The sequence below is a fragment of the Amphiura filiformis genome, chromosome 9 (assembly GCF_039555335.1).
Source record: "Amphiura filiformis chromosome 9, Afil_fr2py, whole genome shotgun sequence".
In the NCBI taxonomy this organism is placed as follows: Eukaryota; Metazoa; Echinodermata; class Ophiuroidea; order Amphilepidida; family Amphiuridae; genus Amphiura; species Amphiura filiformis.
Genome location: NC_092636.1, coordinates 16760403 through 16782986, shown reverse-complemented (window position 1 = coordinate 16782986; position 22584 = coordinate 16760403).

The window sequence follows — 22584 nt, the reverse complement described above, 5'->3', positions numbered from 1 at the left end:
GTCTCGCCACCAGTGGTGCGCCAAATTGGCCCACATCCATTTTTGTTTAAATGTTATAGTTTTCTGTGTTATTTCATGTTGTATGTTGGCAAATGGATTTACTTTATTGTTTGCTATGATGATGATGTATGTATATAATGATATATATTGTTTATGTAATGATACACTCCTGCTCCTCTATTGTATACACTGTATGTTTATTATAATGAATAATGTGTTGTCTCAGGTTGAATTTCATTATGTTAAATAACTGCAACTCCTGTCACAGAAACATCCTACCCCATCAGTCTAATATTTTCTGTTGCCTATGTAATTCATTTTACCATACTAGATGCGTTTACACAGAAATAAGGGATAATGATGATTGGTTATGTTTCAACTGTACAGGTGATTTATTTCCATTTAACCATTATGTAGACGATGATGAATTTAGGTTCTCATTATATTATCATGGTAATTCCATCGATTATAATCGTTTGATGGGTATGAGATTGAATCCATTTTTGTTCGAAGAAAATCTCCATTCAACTCATGATTCTAGACATCTAAATGATTATAATGTCACAACTTCATGTAGATATGTACTTGATAACAATGATATGACTGGATTATGTAATGATGACTTTTCTGTTCTACATCTTAACACTCGCAGCTTTAACAAAAATTTTGATAGTATACATAATTTTATCGCTAGTTTCAATCATACATTCAGTGTAATAACTTTATCTGAAACTTGGTTTTATGAAGATAACTCTAATGTAATTGATATTGAAAATTATATTCTTTTAAATGCCCCAAGAAAGGAGAGGAAAAGTGGTGGAGCGGCTATTTATGTCCACAGCTCACTTTCTTACCGTATCAGAGATGATTTAAAACTTTGTACAACTGACATTGATTTGCCACATTCAGAATCGGTTTTTGTCGAAATCCTGAGTCCCACCACCAAGAATACAATTATTGGTTCAATTTATCGTGCACACAGAACTGATGTTAATTTATTTATTACCGATCTTGATCATAGCCTCAACACTATTTCTGCTGAAAACAAAAATTGTTATATTTCCGGTGATTTCAATTTAGATCTTTTACAACACAGTGAAAATGATATTATTAATAATTTTCTGGAAACATTTCATAATAATAGTATGTATCCATTAATTGATAGACCCACCAGAGTGACACCTACTACTGCAACTTTGATTGATAATATTTTTACGAATGTTCTTACCCATCAAATCAAATCAGGTGTGTGTGTAGTGGGTCTAACTGACCATTTTCCAATCTTCCAATGTACAAAATCAATGCCACTTCGTTTTATTCAACCACACATCGGCACTACTCGCACTTATAACCAAAGTTCAATTGAACATTTTTATAATCATTTGAAATTGATTGATTGGAAGTTTGTCACTGATATGACATCTGCTGATGGGTCGTACGAAGCATTTGTTAGTAAATTCCTTCGTATTTATAACACTCATTTTCCCGTTAAGGCACGTGGTACTAGAAATTCACGTAACCGGCATATTCCACGTAAACCATGGATCACTTCTTTAATTCTCAAATCAATTCATAGGAAAGAAAAGCTGTATAGAAAATATATTGGTCATCCTTCACCAAGCAATAAAAATGCTTATATTTCTTACCGCAACAAACTTACTACCCTTATACGAACCGCAAAAAAGAATCATTATGTGAACAAACTCGAAAATTGCAAACATAACACTAAACTTATTTGGAATACCCTAAATGATATTCTCGGTCGCAATAATAAACACCCCCTACCGTCATTTTTCTATGATGATAATGCTCACCAGGAGCAAATAATAGATCAAAACATAATAGCAAATAAATTCAATTCTTATTTTGCTAATGTTGGTCCTAACCTAGCTCGCAAAATCCAGACTCCTGGTGCAAATTTTCATACTTTTCTGCACAACATTAATTCCCCAAATAATTCTCTGTTTTTTACTCCAACTGACCCAGAGGAAATAATAGATATCTGCCGTTCATTCAAATCGGGTAAAAGTAGTGGCTTTGATGAAATACAACCCGATATTGTTAGATACGTACGCACAATCATAGCTTCTCCTCTTTCTCATATAATTAATTTGTCATTAACCACCGGCATTGTCCCAAATCATTTAAAAATGGCCAAAGTCATTCCTATTTTCAAGAACGATGACCGGCACAAATTTTGCAATTATAGGCCAATATCCGTCCTCCCTGTTTTTTCGAAAATTCTTGAGCGAGTTGTGCACAATAGATTAAACGCTAAACCATGACATTCTTCTATTCAAACTAACTCATTACGGTGTACGCGGCGTTGCCTTCGAGTGGTTCAGGAACTACCTCATGAATAGGCCACAATATGTTTCATTTAATAACGTTAAATCATCATTAATTCGTTCAACTTGCGGCGTTCCTCAAGGCTCAATTTTAGGTCCTTTACTTTTCATCCTATATTTGAACGATATTGTTTACGCCTCAAAGTTTTTCAAATTTATAATTTTCGCAGATGACACTAATCTCTTGGCTTCCCATAAAGACTTTACCTATCTTATCAACACAATAAATCAAGAATTATGTAACATTTCCAACTGGCTTAAGGCAAATAAATTATCACTCAACATAAATAAAACAAAATACCTTATTTTTAAAAACAGATTTAGCAATCGAAGATATCACAACTCAGCCATATATGTTGACAATGTATCAATTTCAAAGGTTTCTTCTATTCAATTCCTTGGAATCACACTGGATGAGTCCCTTACTTGGAACCACCACACAACATATATAGCTAATATTGTGTCCAAATATTCTGGTATTTTATTTCGGCTCAAACATGTCCTACCTTTAAAAACATTGTTTACATTATATATAAGTTTGGTTTTGCCACACATTAATTATTGTAATATTATTTGGGCTGATCAAAATAACTGTAACTTAAACAAAATTCACATTAAGCAAAAGCGAATAATTCGATTGTGTTCAAATTCTCACTTTCTTGCCCACACTCCGCCCCTTTTTGCTTCATTCAATAGTCTCACAGTCTATGATATCCACAAACTGCAGAAAGCAATTTTCATGTATAAATTCTATAATGATCTTTTACCAGATATTTTTTCAAATTATTTTATTAAAGCTAGTACGATTCATGCATATAATACTAGGTCATCGGAAATGTATAGAGCTCATCATTTTAAAAATGATTTAGCCCGTAACACTGTTAGACGACAAGGGCCTTTACTATGGAACAATATTAGTTTAAATACCAAAAAGCTGACAAGCTTCAAAAATAAGTACAAATCTGAGTTATTATCTCGTTATAAATAATCTCGTTAGTTTGTGTAATGTTTCATCATGTAATTTTAAAATTTTTATTACTATTATGTATAATAGGTAATCTTAAACCATAGCCAACATTGTCTGTCTCACGTGTCCTGTCCGGTCTTTGTCTGCACATAATTATGTCCTCATACGTCTTTGATTGTGTTTCGTCCTGAAAGTTTAACTTAATATTGTAAAGGGTGGCCAAAAATTGTCGAGCTCTGCTCTGTTTGGTTTCCTACCATATGATTTTGCTTTACTCTGTAATAATTATGTAAAGGTGAAATAAACTGAAACTGAAACTGTAAAGGATATGATAGAAAGAGAAATCTGTTTTATCCGGGGTACTAATAGCATTATAGGTTTAAATTGAACAATGTGCCTACACTATACCTTAGTTTCCATCATATGGCATTCACCGTCATAGTGAGCGCGTTTATGGTGATTGTATAATGGAAAGATTATACTGCAATACCCATTGATTTCGCAGTACAGATGGTGTGCTTAGCCTGAGTCGCTCAGCTTATCTCGAAACTATAAACACAGCGGACCAAAATCGCCATATGTTGAAAAACTAGTGGATTCGCCCTACTATCATGGCATTTCTGACACGAAGATATAGGGATGATGACGCTGTGCAACACAAAGTCAATGGAATGCTAACAAGTGTGGAAACCAAGCGTGAACCAGTAACTAAGGTATAACTTCTTCACGAGGGTGAATATTGTTATCCATTATAACTATATTTCGTAACAAGAGTAAACAAAAAATATCATTGAAGTGAATAGATAATGACCGACAAACACGGTAATTGAGATTATTATTCGGTGATGCTTAAATCATTTTAAATAAATACCCGACACTTATAATGGATAAGTTTTATTCTCTTATAGAAGAGGCCGGAAAGATCTATTTTCAAGGTAGGAAAAAAGCCATTTTTGAGCTGATCATACAATACCAAATTCATTTGCAACCCTCTGCAAGATATTACGATCGACAGTGTCAAAAGCTGCAAAGAGGTCAAGCATAATGAGGAGCATAGGCAAGCGAGAAATTGTGCACACAAGCAAGCGCGGTTTATGTACTGTGAAATGCCTTCTTTGCCTTATGTATATACGTCGATTGCATGGCCTCAGACAGTTGGTATTTGTCAATATTGGTATTGTATTATTGTATTATGAAACATCACATTTTTCAATTATCTTAGAAGTGAATTGAAGGTTTGCAACAGGGCGATAGTTTTTATTAACTCATTTTTGTTGAGAAAGGGCTTCTTCAGTACTGATGAGTAAGGTATATCGTCATCAATAATTGTTATTAAAATATATTTAGAAGAAAAAAAGACGGTTCGAGACAATGCCACGGAAAGTTGATATATTTGCACCAAAAAGATGTATTGTTCAAAAATTTATTTTATTTTTGGTAGGCAAATCCGGAGAATAAAACTTACGCTTCTAATAGCTTTCGATAGCAGGGCATGCCATCTTGATCACATGTGCTTTCAAAACAAAAAAATATTTTCTTTTTGTTTAATTTAATTAGTTGTACGATGAAAATGTAGTCCACGTTCTCACGGTTGTTTGATGTGATAATTTATTTAATTTTCAACGAAACATTATATAATGTTCAATTCTAGACCTGGACAATATCAATAGCTATCACACATATATCTTTAACTATTTTTAACATAAATTTTTGTACCTTTATCAACATATTCATCTTTTTCTGTTTTTTTGTGGTAATTTGTATTCTATAAACTGTATATTTGTTTGCAATTTTTTCCTAAAATTTCATGATAAAAAGGTTTTTGAATATTCCCTTCTTATTCGTTACTCTTCTTCTAATGTTTTAATACCATTATACCAGTGTCTACCCCTTGTAAAGATGAAAACAAGATTTAAGATCAATAGCGCCACCAGTGTTCACATTTTCTTTAAAATGACTACATTTTACATGTCATCAAACAACCGTGATTCAAGATTAAAGTCTTTTAAGACTTTAATAAAAATTCCTTTAAAAAGGAACAGGGAGAGAATACACTGCGACCACCACCTGAAACCAAAATAATATTATTAACTAATCCCATAACTGTTCAAATAACAGCCCTCACTTAACAGACGTAAAGTCGCAATTGACAGGATCCATAAGTGGTTAAGTAAATATATTTTCTCTTTATCGCCTGCCTAAGTTTCCCCATTTAAGGGATGGGGTATGAACGTTTGGACAGTATTTATTGTGGGAATTAGAGCACATCAGACATGTTGAATTGCATTCTGAATACGAAGTAGGCCTATGTCCTTTTGATATAAAATAATTTTGATTTTTTTGAAATTCGCAAATGATGATTTTTACTTAAAGTGTATGTAGGTGGGATGAAAAAGCCGACGATCAATTGAACATTTTGACCTTTCGTATTGAAGATATGGATCTTTTTCCCAAAAGACAAAAAAATTAGGTCATTTTGGAAAAAAAGTCCATATTTTCAATATGAAAGGTCAAAATTTTTCAATTGATCGGCTTTTCCTCCAGGCTACATACACTTTAAGAATATGTCATTAGATTTATAAAATTTACTTCGAGGACTGTTATATATCCAAAATATGAAAAACATCGAATTTTAATAATTTGTCATAAAATGTGTAGGCCTATTACATGATTTTCAAAAAATGAAAATTATTTGATATCAGAAAGACATTCTTCGTATTGGAATGCAATTCCATATGTCTGATGTGTTCTAATGTCCCCACAAAAATACTATCGAAACGCCCATTCCAGATCCCTTAAGTACTCTCTTTAATTTACTCAAGGTTGTGTTTGTATAAATGAATTCAGTTATATAAACACAGCCTCGTGAAAAGGTCATGTTGACATAAATTAATTGACTGTGAGGTTAAAGTATCATTAACAAATTATATACGCTATAGCTAAAACAACAAGCACATACAGGCAAGTATTTTGCCAGTATCAATAAAACTATAATGAGGCTATTAATGTAGCCCAACTGTACGTACAATCTGGCAATACCGCTAAATCTTAAAGAAATGACAAATATCTGTTGGAATTTTCGGATTTGCATAAAAGTAATTCTAGTTCATCCAAGTTGTAAAACAATTATTTCTTTCAATACAAACACGTTCCTTGGTAAGACAACTTTATAGCACTGTTTGAATATCAACATGAAGTAGTAATGACAAATTTAAATGTACACTATCGCCTCTGTATTTTCCTGATTACATAGACAGCACGATTATTTTATTTTTATTCTGCAACGCTGTGAGGAAATAAGTATGCCAAAACCCATCGCAATAAGGACGAAAAATGCTTCGCATTTTTCGCCCAAAAACGTAATAAGCTAACAGACACTTCCGGTTTCTGAACAATGCCGCATAAATTAAAGAACTATTATGCCAGTAACGGTCAACAAACATAGTAACTTGATAAGATTCATGAAAGATAAGTATTCTTCACAATGTGCTTGAGTATTCTCCTTTGGCAATGTTTGTAATCCTTAACTCTTCAAGTAGACACTGGACGGTAATCTGATGTACGTTAAGAATTACTTGGAGTACAATGTACCCAATAAAAAGACAAAACCACGAGCACTTGTCACTGTAAAATGTTTTTATTCCATGCAAGTTCTTCGCGTTTACTTTCCGTTAGTAAATCATGCTCGTGACTAACCATCTGCCGTCTTTCAATAACAGTAAATAAATGGGTTTTTTTTATTAATTTTAACGAATATTGTGTTTTGCAAATAAGTTATCGGGCAAAATACATTATATATCGTTCTAAACCCATCCCAAAGACAATATATTCAGTTTGATTTTGGAATTACTGTAACGTTTAAAATTGAGGTGATTGCATTCAAAAATCATTGTGTCATCAATTCTGCATCGACAAATGAGGTATCAAACTGTGCGGAATAAAGTTATCTGTAACATACTTTTGGTAGGTCTTGATTTAACACCCCTTCTTTGACTTATGGAAATTAAACTTAATACTTTCTGTTTGGGATGGGTTTATATATTTAAAGAGAGAATTAAACCATGACCATGATGACAAAACAAAACACCATCCATTCTATTATTCCACAACCGTTACATATTATAGCAATCTTTACAGAAATGCATTACCAACAGAGGACTTGAACAAGAATCAAACTCGTAACTTGTATTCTTTCCTATAGCTCACCTGACAACAATACCTAAAACCCGCAAGCTATTTTGTACGCAAAAAGTATCAATGCTTTTTACATGGATCATGCTTGAAAATCTACATCCTCTGTCTGATGAAAATCCGCCATGCACACATATATATTTCTTTTAAATTACCTAGATGCAGCAATTTGAGTCCAATTGTCTGTGCCATTTGCAATCAAAGCAATCATCTTGTAATGTAACCCGGATATAAAGTGTCTGAAGGGAAATACAAATCAAAGTCAAGTACAGCACTTAACTAATTCTGGTGACATTGAAGTGTTGGCGAAGACACGCAGACATGACGGGTGATTTGAATTTTCTATTCCCATTTTACTTTTAAATTGATTATAATAACATTTGCAAAAATAATAAATATGAATGTGAAAATTAGTAGAATGTATGATTTCGTTCGTTCAAATTATGATTTCCATTTCAGTAGTGAAATTAAAACCTGAAGGATTCACGGCATGTCAGACGGCATAGTTTCCTTAAGCTTCTGTGTGTTCTTCATTCCATTATGTAGGGATTTATTTGGATGACGTAGACGTCTGGAAAACAGATGAATGTGGATCAAGTATAGGCATAAAAGCGTAACCGAAAACGACGAGTTCAATCAACCTTTTTAACGTTATGTATGCGTTTATATTACAACATTTCTAACACCACATGTTGCACCACAATTAACGCGTTTATTTCCAATAAGGATGTGCTGTGCATTAATTTCTCTGACTAGCATCGTGTAGGGCTTTATAACTATGCCCGTGTGTATGACAACAAATAATCTTGCCAGTAAATATTTTGGATATTATTTAATTCATCATTATTTTACCAAGTTAAAGCCCAGTCGACCAGCAGCATGATGACGATACTGTTTGACCCCGTTGACCCCATATGACCTTATAGTACCCGGATGACCTTGGTTTAATTTCCTTTGAGCTCGGATAACTTCGACCTTGTGTTTGACATATGTTCCTCTCATTACCGATTTCAACCAAATGTAGTTTATTCCCGTGTGAATTTTGCGATAATTGGATGAAAATTGACAGGGCATTTTACTATACCTCATAAATATTTATTAGGTAATCTAGACATCTTATTGGTTAATAACGCCAGCGTCCGAGTACGGTATTTTGACTACTTCCCCGCGCCTGTACAATTACGCGCACGCGGGGAAGTAGTAAAAACTTCCGCACCCTACTACCACACGGTGTCTCGACCCCGCGCGTCACCGTTCATTCAGACGTAGCATTATGCTACACAACGGCGATTCTGCAGACGCGTTTATTGTGAAAATGGCGTCTGCTACAGGTTTTTTACCGAGATTACCGATGGATAATAACACGCGAATTTGACATTTTATGAAACGAAATGCTATTTATGGAATGTTAAAAAGAAAATTATAGGTCAAAATGTAAATATTGATTGAACAGAAATCCTCCAGTAAAATCAGGTAAGCAAAATATTAAGCTTATTTACCATGCTGGCCGGCACGTTGACTGGCGTGTGTTGACTTTTGTTTACGATTTTACCGTGATAGTGAAAAATATTTATGAGGTATAGTAAAACAAATACAACATGTTTCATTTCGGGGAAGTACTCAAAACTACTGGTCCCTCGGTGTTGGATGATTTTACTACTTCCCTCCGCTGACGCGTCGGGAAGTAGTCAAATCATCCAAGACCTCGGGACCAGTAGTTTTGACTACTTCCCCTCAAAACATGTTGTATTTGTATAATACACACATAGGGCTACACAAATACAACATTAGCTGATGAATAGTAAGAAGATAATCGGCATGTAACAATCTACCACTTGGCACAAAATGGTATAATCCTGGGACCTTTAATTCACCCCTGGAAGTAACCTGTTGACTGGAGCTAAACATTTCATCAAATTTAGAGGTGATGTCATCTGCATTAATGGTGTAATGAGTGATAGCATTTTTCATTTTGACCTGTTCCACTCATTACCAATTTCAAGCAAATGTAGTCTATAACATTCTTCATATATTCCTTCCGATTTCCTTCCGATTATGGATCAAAAACAGAGCCTTTTACACACGTATACAGAAACATTAGCTGAATTATAGTAGGATTCGTGTAATTTAAGTGCTTGAAAAACAACGGTTGACATAATAAGAAACGTGTGTTGACATTGACAATAACATTTAATGACAGTTAAGGCACAATAAATTGACCAATCAGCATCAGCAATTTTATTAAAAAAGAAAAAAAAAAGACATTGGAGTGGTATATCACTCTATCTATTAACGTAACTAGTGGTGATGCCTCTGCCAGGCAAATATTACCGGCGTGACGCAAGTCTCAGCAATGAAAGATAATACCCGTGTTTCTAACACGGTAACATGATTATGTTCTGTTTGATCGAATTATTTGAAGAAAACTTGTAGAACAGTATAGCAACTATTTAGTAACACGTCTAGTGAGCGTGGAAAGTGGTAGATGATATTACATTACGCTATTACCTAATTGAAATTATAGATAATGTTTACAAACGTGTTGAAAGGGTAGAATTGCAATCTAGACTACCAGAAATATTACTTTACTGGCTGAAGTAAGCTCCATTCGGAAGCATAATGGATGGGTTGATCATTTTTAGCTGAATGTGATATGTATCTAATTTATCACATTGACAAAGACATTAGCTTTTTATCTTGATAACATGATACACATTTACACGATTTTTCATAGGATATAATAAGAGATTGAAAGACGCATTAAAGGAAATCTGTACCATAAACTAATCAATGGCTAATATAGTTATATACCCCTAAATTAAACATACCATACGGTCTATATGAATTTTGGAATATTCCTAACAAAGAAAAAGCACTTTTAATCCTTCGTTTCTGCGATTCATGGAAGTCGCCATGGTAGCTGCTTGCGAATCCTTTCTGCCACAAGCGGTAGTGTAACCTTTCACACAGACCCTCGGGTACCTTCGGCGAGCGTGTGTTGCTTTATGGCATCCGCGACCCCCACAGCGAATTTTGTTTTCGCGTCTGGCCTCAAGGGGCCAGAGGCATTTAGTGTCGGGATTAAATCCCCAGGGAGTTTCAGTGACACATTCTAAAAGTTATCTGTTAAAACTCAGCTGAAGATATACATACAGTGATCATTCAGAGTCTATGGACAGAGACGGCAGAAATGGGCCTAGTACTTTATAGTAATGACTCTGTAGGGTAAGGCAGTTATTGTGTCATAAATTTAGTAGGAAGAATTGTGGCCATAATAGGTTTATAGGTTAAAGCTAGAAAGTACAATATAATAAATCAGAAGATATAAATACAGCTTCAATAATATGTCCAGTGTAAGGTGGCACATGTCCTTTGTGTCACCCCAAACTAGCCCGGCCAGTTTTAGGACTGTAACACTTTTGTAGGGAAATGCACTCACTGTGAATTTTTGTTTTCTAAACCATTTTATAGAAAGTAAATAAAATATTTTCTCATAAAAGTTGTTATACACATTGTAAATATTCTATTTCAGTAATGGTATAACTGAAATAAGAGCTTTCTTAGATCGTCCATATGAACCAGTTGTGTTAAAGGCACTCCTTAACAAATAAGTTCTTTCAAAACAGTGGAAGTAAAATTCAAGTCCAAATTTAGTATCCAGGGAAATGAACATGCAGGGTCGAATGCCCTTCTATTAGGGTAAAGTAGTGTTGGTGTTAGAAAGTATGATCTAATGATCTGATTCAAAATAATAATAATATTTGCTAAAAAAAAAAAATTAACTAAAATTTGTGTTTTTTAAAAACACCAACAATAATTGGTGCTTTTACATTTTACATTAATATCAAACATGGTTAAAGATTATAGGCATCACAAACAGAGCATGCAAATGGACAAGACCTACATGAATTCATTGTTTTCTTTTATCATAACTTTTGTTTGTTTACAAAGTTGGAAAAATATTTAAAATACCACAAAAGTAAGCCTTTAAACCTTAATAATTGAAACTTTTCAAGAGGTCAGTCAAGGACAAGAAGGGCCCATAAATTTTCATTATTGGAGACAGTTTTCTTGTTCATTCATAACTGATTTAATGCACATAAAAATTCCTTTAAAAAAAGGAAATGGGCTTACCAAAGAAAGGGCGCATGATGTACATTTGTGTAGGGTATTGTAAATATTTGACATAAGTATTGGAATTAGTGAACTGTGATAAACAAGCAAGCACGTGTAATATTTTACGATTTGAAGAGGTGAGATTAAAACACATTTTAAAAAAGTCATGAGTACTTGGATCCTGATTCTTCCAGTCTGTTTCCAAGACCACAACGCATCCAATCTTTTCTCTGGACCAGACGCATCCCTTTTTAAAGGGATTTTTATTTAGTGCTGTTTTACACTTTTCGTTCTCAAAAGACATTGTTGATCATAAATATTACTTAAAATACATTTTTTATGTTCTTCTGTAGTTTTATGGGTAAAAATGGTCGCGTTTTCTTTTGAACGAATGTTGAATCTGAACTTTGGTAGTATTCGCTTCGTGTCACCAAAGTTCACGAGGGACGAGGCTTATGGCACGGATTTCGCTGGTTTCAAAATCGGGGTACCGTTACAGCGTAATAAAAATACATCGGGTATCAATATGGCAGCCACCATGGATTGCAAACTGACGGCTGATTGTCGTAAGGAATTAAGAATTTCTCCTTTATTTGGACGTATATAAGCGTGGGACTTTTACTGTTTGTCGTTTTTATTATTACTGCAACTATATAGCCATTGATTAGTTTATGGTACAGATTTCCTTTAATGCAAGTGATCCATGTATTTGCCACATATTTTAGGTTCCATGCATTTAAATTAAGCTTCATCCAATTTCAAAACAGTGATTTCCGCAAATGTATTATTATTTAATTTAATTTAGAGGCACTAACGGCCCTGATTTGGTAAAATGATGTAACTTGAAATTTGGACATTATACAAATATATACTGCCATGAGAGGTTCTGGTTAAAACTATGGGCCCGAGGTGAGATCAATAGTACTATTGTACTGGGGGGCGCAGCCCCGAAGGAAAATAGTATTAATTGATCTCAACGAGGGACCATAGTTTTAACCAGAACTTCGAATAAAGGCAGTATATATTTGTTTTATATACTTCATTAATATGTTCTTTGTTCATTGATTGGTTAAAAGAAAATTATTTGACGTTTTGACTCTCCAGCTTCTAACCTGAGTGAACAGCACGACCAATTTAAGCACAACCCTTCAAAAAAAATCGAATAGGCTAAAAGCGGGCTAACCAATTACAGCAGCGCAAAATCACGCTATGGCAGTTTCGCGTGCGCGAACTGTTCCGTCGCATCGAATGCGCGCACGCGGAAGGCATGGTCAAAAGTACTATTTACGGCTTGGAGGTACTACTTACGGCTCATCCGGGACATTGAAAATACTATTTACGGCTTAGAGGTACTATTTACGGATAGGAGTACTGATGGTAGAACTATTTTTGGTCATGTGATCCACTTTTAACCAATCAATGAACAAGAATATATTAATGAAGTATATAATTTGAGATAAATCCATATCATGGGTAATGTGAGGGCGCTCTTTCCATTGGTGATATCCTAAAAGCACCACCATGCCACCAAATAATGAGATTTGTATGTTTTCTAAGACATTAGCCTCTTGTGAACCATTTTGCCAGGTTCAAATTCTGGCTTAAAATGTAATTGCCATGGACATGTATACATGTATGCATGTGTGAGGCTTTAGTAGCATTGGGCGCATATAGAGCTTATCAGATTTTGGTTGCAATTATTTTAAGTTATAAAATTGCAAGAATACTAGTATCACCTGTTATCTGGAATCCAGGTGTTAAACATCACAACCAGCTGAAGGACAGTGGTACTGACCGCAACGTTGCTCCAAGGTATGTTGGAATAATCTGGTTGACTAGATTGAATTTAATCGTTTTGTCACCTGGTTTTTTTTTCATATTAAATGGCAGTTTAATTAAACAGCTTATTTTTGCTTTAGTAGAATATGGCGCATACATTTAAATATAGAGCTTATTAGATATTGGTTGCAATTGTTTTAAGTTAGAAATTGCAAGAATATCACCTGTTATCGGGAATCCAGGTGTTTAATATCACAACCCAACTGAAGGACAGTGGTACTGCCGAGCAAACACACAAACGTTTTCAAAACGTTTTGATAACATTAAATGTCGGGTTATATAAATGTCATGAAAACGTTTTAAAACGTTTTGTTTGAAAATACACTACAACAATGATTTTAAAATGTTTTCAAAATGTTATTGTAAAATATTTTTGCAAATATTTGTTGCCAAATATTTTGCCAACACTTAAATAACATTGTATTAAAACATTTGCAGTAGGTTATCAAAAATGTTTTTTAATGTTATGAAAACGTTTTATGCCCTTTATATACTCTTTATATAACCCGACATTTAAATGTTTTCTGGCAACCATTTCTAACCTTTATAATGTCGAAAACGTTTTGTGTTTTCTAGGTGACCACAACGTTGGTCCAAGGTATTATAGACCAAGTGGTTGTGATGCTCATACCGGTATCTATGCGTCAAAATCATTCCCTGTCCTTTTATTTGATTACGTTTATATTCCACTTCCTCTGATATCATGAAATAATTGATCCCCAGTTTAGTTTGTTATTGGTTCGCGATACGTAACTGTATTTCTTACTTTAAAAATACCTTACTAATGATATGCCTATTTTTATTTGAGTATAATATTGTTGTGTAATCAGAAAAGAGAATAAATTGGAACATCCTTCATGAATTTATCATCGTTTATATATAAATAATAGGGGTCCAAACTCCACGAATGTAAAATTTAGGCTTTAAAATACCATAACTATTAACATTTACAATTTTTCCAACTGTTCGCATAATATCATATCGTATTAAGGACAATTTGTTAATAACTGTTTTAAAAGTGTTAATCAGTTTAAAAAAATAAACACAGGTGACTGTAATTTCATAAAATTACAATCTTTGTAAAATGTTAATCAGAAAATGTTTAGAGTTATTTTAATAGAGGGTAGGTTTTCATTTAAAATGTAAATCCCTTTAATTGACTTGTCATTATTTTTACTTAGCAACAGTGCAAAGGAAGTACATACCAGGTTCACTTAGGTCAAGTTAATATTTTCTTTTAAATAATGTTAATCAGAATGCAACGTTGCATAAAGTGCACACAGGTGCCTACAATTTCATAAAATTACAATCTCTGTAAAATATTAATCAGAAAAGAAAATATTTGGATTAATTCAGAAGGATAGACTTTCATTTAGACGTTCAAACCATTTAATTGAATTGTAATTGTTGTACCTAGATGCAGGTTGATAAAAGTACACAGATGGTTTATTTATATTAAGTTAAATCGTATAATGTTTGCAAATGTTAATAAAAAATGCAAACACACATTATACCACTCTACCCCCACGCCTGTTGCGCATTCGCTCGTCCCGAGGCTGCCCCTACCCACGAGTGGTTGAATAATTGGGGAGAAAGGGCGTTGACAGAGGTGTTGTAAGGCACTATTTGCTATTTTACGTTTGATTGATTACCACAAATGAAACCTTTATGTATATGATTTTTGACTCGATCAGTCTTACTTTGCGGAGGAACTAACTTCTTTAATTTCCCGGTCATTAGGTTGGTTGAAACTTGAATAGTATAGTATAAGCACGGGTTTTTAATTCTCACTGCACGGAGTTTTATTACCACTGCACGAACGTGCCAGGAGGCACGTTAAAATAGCCTATGCACTCGGGAGAGTATGCAAATATATATATAACAACGAGCAACGATAAGCAAGCTAGGATTTCAGGGTTAGTTTTGCCCATAAGGCAAAACTAGGCAAAACTAACCCGAAGTCTCTCGATAATGTTAAGATTGATTTAATTTTTTTCTTTTCCTTTCTGTCTCTGATCTCTCAGTCACCCATGCAACCATCATGTAGTGCAAAATAATGATTCGTTGAAGCTAATTTTGACATAAATGAGGATATTGAAAAGTGCCACTTTTTCTGAAAGCATAATGTTTTGGAAAATGTGATTATTGTTGGCCCAAACAAAAAGATTTGTTTAAGAAAGAATTTTTAGAGGGTAGGAAAACGTTTCCTTTATTCATGGGTTTTTTATCTTTTCAAATTAACGAAATGTCAAGTTCTGCAAAGAATTTTTTTGTAATTTTATGGGGGTTATTTTTTATGAACCCTTTATGTCTTGATAATACTAGGTCCATCATTATTAATACTATTTAACGATAATTCAGAACTACGAGGATTCATTTATCAAGTTTATTGATGGCATGGGTATGCTTGGAAATCTGTTACTTAAAAAATTTCATGAAATTACGAATTTAGACATTATGCATCTTTCTCGGAGGCCTCCCGGGAGGCCTGGGCAAACAAAAGATGACCTTTTAGGTGAAATACTACTATTGCAATTACATAAAATTGCCAATTTCGAGCAGGATTTACTCGTAGTCGTAATCAGAACAGTTCAACGCTAAACATACCAAATGAAATGAGAATGCTTAGATCCTAATAACGAAAATGTCAACTTACGTTGACCTATTAAGACCCCTCGGGGCTGAGAGTCACACTTGTATAACTCTTGATCAGAACCCTCGCTGTACAATAGAATGTCCAGTGTCTGAGGAAGTAACTATATACCATATACATGTAGTAGGGCCTAGTCCAATGGGTTTAGACCATTCTACTATAATAGGACCAACCTTGAAATAAAGACCACTCCCGGGGGGGGGGTCGATCACTCCCATTGTGGTCTGTACACCATCCGCGATAATAAAAACGCGTAAAAAGTTTTTCGTGGGTAGGCACGATACACGCGCGTATCGTGTTTAGGGTGTCAAAAACATGAAAAATTGGGTATAAAAAAAGGAATGTGTTACCTGTTTAGGGTATCGTTTTAGACAAGGGTTAAATCCTTGTTTAGGGTGATTTTCAAAAGTTGATTATCGCGGATGTGTACAGGCCACAATAGGAGTGACCCCCCCCCACAGCGTCATCATCTCTATATCTTCGTGTCCAAAATTGCCGTGATAGTACGACGAATCCTCTCGTTTTTCTATAGCTACGCATGGCGATTTTGTTCGAGATAGGCCGAGCGACTCAGGCTAAGCATAGTACGACTATCATTTGGGATACCGCCAAGTTCTATTCTACACGTTATATACGATTTGCGCATGCTCTAGTATCCCATATGGTGTTGCTATTACAAGGAAATTCGATTTGTTTTCAGGTAAACCCAGGTTTTTTTTAAATACACTAACTTGAAATTAAGTACACTAATTTGCGGACATTGCTGTTTGATCTGGATGCATTTTTGGCGTAACGATTTTTAAATCGTAAGTTAAAATTGTGATATATTTAATTTTGAGAATTACAATTATATAAAGGAACACATTTAGCCCATTCACCTAAAATCCAGGTGCTTGTATTATAATATTCGATCACACGTGTATATCAAAATGCATATGTAAACTTTCTTTATCTATGTCAATAATAGAATATTGATTTCACCAACGGAGTATGGACCTGTATGAAAAAATATTTATAACATAGGGTGTTGACGCTGTGCCCCCCCCAGGACCACTCCAAGCTTAGTATCCCTTGCTGACCAAAAGCCACCAATCCATCCCACCAAGTATGGTCTTCACTCAGATGTGTACGCATGATGGTTCCAATTAGGGGTACTTTTCAAGAAATGTCCGCGGAATTTTCGAGGACAAAATTGTTCGCGATTGTCCAAATTAGGGGTGTTTTGGAGCAAAATTGTCCTTTAAATGAAAAATAGGGTGTATTTCTAGGACATTCGTCCGCGTTTTACCGCTACAGTTTTCGTTTTTTGAATTTTTTCTGTCCGTTTTTTTAGTAGTTCCACACAAAAATTGAATTTTTCCGATAAAAATTGTCTTCATTTCCCCGTGAAATAGGGGGGAAAATTCAAAAGCGTCCTTGAAATGTCCTCGATTCCTCGTGATAAGGGGTGAAATGAAAATGCGTCCTTAAAATGATAAAAATAGGGGAGGTATTTGGGGGCAAATTTTCCTTGATTTCGCGCAAAATAGGGGGTAAAATTGCTGCAAATGTCCTCGCTTCCCCGTGAGATAGGGGTCATTTTCAAATCCTGGAACGGTCATACCATGGAAGTGCCATACATCTTACCTTTAAATACAAACTGAACCCACCGGGACCACTATCAGCTGGCAAGCTACAAGACTGGTCCAGAGCCCAGTTACAAAAGTCACCAACAAGTGACCCCTATTTTGGCACTGAACTATTAAAAGATACTGTTTACTCAACCCCACCAACCGCGAAAATCCACTGACCGTTGCGAGGCGATGACCGGTCTTCAGACTATAGTGTCAGAGGGCATATGGCATGGTTTTTCATTTTTTTCTTTCAATTGGATGGAAAATAGGTTGATTTTGGAGCAAAGCTACACTTGTATGGCATGTATGGGGAAAACCGATGCTGTGCGAATGAATTTTGATTTGAAACAACATACCGTAAAACCCCGTCTACAAGGATATACCTAAGAAACGCCCTCAATAAAATTGGTTGCTTGTTGTATTTGGAGTTTGAGCAAATATATACTGGCACTGGGTGGCTATGCATTCCATCTAAGTATGTTGTAACACCAATCAATTGTATTGACATAATAACGACTGTTTCGTATATCAGGATCGTATAGCTCAATTGATAGAGCGTCATACTTTGGAACTGAAGACATGCTGAAGAGAGCATGGTCCGGGCACCGGTTCCGTTTTTTCATTCTCGTTTAATTTTAACTTTTTGACATGTTCTTTTTATCTTTCTTCAAATCTACCTTTCTACTTTTAATTTTAGGTGCGGTTTTTTTATATATTTTTTATAGTTTTTTTATAGTTTTTTTAGTAATTTTGTGGTTTTATAGAAACTAGTAAAAGCATTTATACTAATTAATAGCGAAACCCACGGTTAGACAGATGTGTTGTAACTACTTGTCTGTCCTCGTCTTTGCAATAAAACCTATGTTGCACCTTTGTGCCATCCCAATTCTTGAGGTAGGGTGCGTTTTTGGCTTAAGCACGATTTTGTTTCTACTTGAAATGAAATCAAAATAAATATTGTTCTGTTGCCACAATTGCAGTTTTTTCAATAAAAAAAAATAGATGAGGAATAATAATTATTCCATATTTGAATCTATTGTCCCATCAAGAATAGAGTGTCTTCAAAAACTTCAATCAATTCATCTGACAAAGGAAACTATTCTGGTCATTCAATTTTGTTTCGCTTGCACCTGTTATATCACAGGCGTTGGTAGAGAAGGCACACTTCTCTTGTCTTCACCGAAGTAGTTATGTAAACACTAAACATGATTAATTACCATAGCTAGCAATGGACATACACTATTTTTTGTTCCACTTGAACCCATACTATAGGCTATTCGCTGTCGATGTGACGTAATTAATCGGATTAACTACCATAGCAATTGATGAATACAATTTCGAATATATAGCCCTGCATTTCATCGTTCACGTGGCACCTATGCATTACACCATAGTTGTCAAAGAAATGCTAATCACTCGCCATGTAAGATTAGTATTTATGAAAAGAGTGGTATTCAATCTATGTTTGGTGACATACGCGGGTGATTAGTGCAATCTGCTTGATGGTAGTTATTGCGATTATTACGTCACTTCGACAGCGAATTGTAGTATAGACGAATCCAACAAGCCAAGTGATGGTCAGAATTTATTCGGCCATTATACGCTGGTGAAGTTGCGTAATTAATCGGATTAATTACCATAGCAATAGGTGAAAACAATTTTGAACATATCGCGCTGCGCTACAAGCAGGTTACACTCATCACCTGTACTGTGTATGTCTGCAATCATAGATTGAATACAATACTGGTCTTTTCAAAGATCTTACAGGTGCAGCATGATATGGTTCAATGAAGAGGTACCGCCTGAACGTATCAGTGTATAACGCGGTATATTCAAAAATTGTTTTCACCTATTGCTATGGTAGTTAATCCGATTATTACGTAACTTCGCCAGCGTATTGGAATAAAACAGGAGGATGTGAGTTCATAAGGGCAATGTCGGGGATAGGTCACAATCGATGTGGAGAGATGAGAGGTCCGACCAACAGCCATAGCGATTCAACTAATTCCAGCGGGAATCGTCTTTGACCACATGCGCAGATCTGTCTCGTCAGGAAGATATTTAATATCCCGAATTTATAATAGGCCTATGCCTACCAGTTCCATCGTATAACCGATCTGCTAGAGAATATTTGTTACCATGTTTAATAAATTCGTATTTATCGTATAATAAAATGTAGCCAAATGTATATTATGTGTCACACGGTTTTCTGCTGAACCACTAGCAGGCTATGTTACCACATCTATGACAATGACAAAGGTGAATTTTGATGATTTTTACGATCGTCCGGATGAGCAAATCACTGAATGGGTCTTTAGTTCCCTCCTCTCCTTATCCTGCCAATATTATATGAATCAAAGAAAAATAAAGAAAAAATAAAATTAAACAAGAAAAAAGACAAAGAAAAGAAACAATAAAAGAAAAACAATAGAATAAATTAAACTAAATATGAAAAAAAAAATGATCACGAAAGGAGTCTTTAGAAAATGCAAGAAAATATAAATGAAAAGTTTGAACAATATTTTGTTTATAAAAGTTTGTGTGACCGTGATGAGGCTCGAACTCACCATCTTCCGATCTAAAGAACCAAAGTCTTATGCCTTGCCAAGTGAGCTATGCTCGTGAGATGCGAAATAAAGATAAAATAATACATTGTATACCTGCTTGTGTCGGTAAATGATTTGCTCAAATTCCATAATGATATAATATTGTGGAGGGCGCTAGCGTGAAATATGCTATCATCACAGTCGCTTCTATTCCTTATAGACGGGTTTCTACGGTAGTAAACTAAAACATTCCATTTCAAAAGCATCAATCCCAAATACGCTCTTATTCTACTGCATAACTTAGTGAGTTTAGAGTGGGGTTTTCAGATGGCGTACAGAAAAATAGTTGCAGTTTCCGATTTCAGATCTATGGTGCTGATATTCTTTGCATTGTTCCTTGTAAGTTTACCTGTCCTCCTGAAGACCATGCAACGTTCCTAACTCATTTTTATACGCTTGGCATCGCGTACAGCATCCGTATACCAAGGCGAGTGAGGTCTATTAAAGCAATAATGTGTGATTTGCATAAAGAATAGATTCTTATTTAAATGTTTGTTTTCACTGATCACATTATCTCCTTTTAATTTCGAGCCAAACAAACGACGAAAATTGCGATTTATTCCAACGCCTACCATGCGTGTACTACGCTCGCCGATCGTATTACACATGATGCAGTCATGTCTACAGTAGAATTCATCTCGACCTTTGCAGGACTTAACCCCATTAAAAGCTATTAAACCAAGATAACACTCATTGAAACAGCTCAACTGATTAAATCGGATCTAGGCTCTGGTTGTGCACAAGTGACTGTTTTCATGTGCGATATCGCAATAAAGCTAGTATTCATAGCTTCAGTTGGGTAACCGATTATAAAGGAAACGAAAGGAAACAATGTTATGTGTGGCTTTGTTCACGAAATCAGACAATGTCGTGCTTTTTGTAAACCAGCATTCTTGAAAATGAGCAACATAATGATTTTTGACTTAACACGGTTTGGAAATAATTTCTTCATATTTTTGGTGTTATCTGTCGTTTACATGTCCTTCCTAAAACACAAAAGTACGACCCTCTCCAAACACCTAAATTAGCTAAAAATTTAGGACATGTTACAAAACTATATTGTCTAGAATTTTAGAAGAGTACTTTTAATATTGGCCGGTTATTTTTCACACAGCGACGTTAACTAGGCAATGTACTATTACCTATAACATTAACTAAAACACCAAAGTACGAATATTTCCAAACATCTAAATTAGCTAAAAATTTAGGACATGTTAAAAACTATATTTTCTAGAACTTTAGAAGAGTACTTTTAATATTGGCCGGTTATTTTTCACACAGCGACGTTAACTAGTCATATCCCCATACTGTTAACGTAGGGCTATTTGTAAAGGTCACGCGTCAATGGGAAAGAGCACTGTGTATTGTGTATAGGAAAACGGACAGTAACTGCAGTATGATGTAACTGCAGGGAGCATATCGCTCGACGTGTGTACATACAAGCTGACATCTACAGTACATGTTAGCAAGTACTCGATCGTTGAACTCTGAATAAAACCGGGTCGATCCGGTTTTAATACAAACAGTTAAATTTTACTGTTATTAAAGCACTTCAGGCTTAGTCTTTACATGGTATTTTAGTATACCACTGGGCATTATAATTATGCAAAAAATAGAAATCCGAGTAAAATTGAGGGCGTCGCTGTGAAGCAAATCACACATTATGGCTTTAAAGGGAGATGGTCTTTTTTATTTCCGGTATATATGGTGATCAATTAGCTTTGCAAGAGTGGATATTGTATTGATTTACAAGCCCGTCTACATTGTCATCAGGACCTGTAATAAACGAGTGTCCCAGTATAAAAACGGCCCATATGGCACATTTTCCGTTGACTTTTGCAATCTTGAATTCATAGGGAAATATATGAATATGTGTTTTCTTTTGCTTTTAGCAATCAAATTCAAGTGTCTACAACAACTTAGTAACTTCAGTGACAGGTAAATAGAGGGCAGTATGGCACTTTCACTTGCAAAAATGTGCCATGGGCCGTTTTTATACTGAGACACTTCATTTAGTCTGATTTATTAGACGATATAATATCCTTACAGAATTCGTCAACGTTTTGTGGCTGCGGGTCGCTTGATGTTTAATCTGTATGAAGGCAAAGTGATCTGATAGAAGTGCATTCTCTGGTCTCATAATAATATACACATCGTCATTTCAAGTGGATGTAATGTTGCAATAATTAAGGGGGTACTACACCCCTGGCCAATTTTGTGCCTATTTTTGTATTTTTCTCAAAAAATATAG